We start from the raw sequence: 391 nt of genomic DNA on the forward strand, positions 1-391 counted from the left end.
GTGCACAGCACAGCTGGCTCTGGCGGCTGGAGGGTTGGTGCGGGAGGGCTGGTGGGTATCGCACTGCGGCTGCGAGGAACCTGCCCTGCTCGCGGCGGACAGACGGATGGACGGACGGCAGCGCGCGGCGCTCAGGCGGGGCGGTGCAAGCCGACGAACACGCATGCCAAGATTCACTGCGGGAGCTGTTAGTGCGGAGATCGTAACTTGCTCTAAGTCTGCTAATATCGGAAACCAGTGAGGTAACACAGTGAGGATGAGGAAAAAGTCTTAAAGTGCCAATACAGGGATCTTTACTGTACAGGGGCAGAAGGTCAGAGAGAGAAATTACCGAGCAAAGAGGAATTCAGCTCCCGAACCACCAGCTGCACTCGGACTCCCCCCCTCCCCC

Source organism: Pygoscelis adeliae, unplaced genomic scaffold, assembly GCF_000699105.1.
Source record: "Pygoscelis adeliae isolate BGI_AS28 unplaced genomic scaffold, ASM69910v1 Scaffold467, whole genome shotgun sequence".
NCBI lineage: Eukaryota > Metazoa > Chordata > Aves > Sphenisciformes > Spheniscidae > Pygoscelis > Pygoscelis adeliae.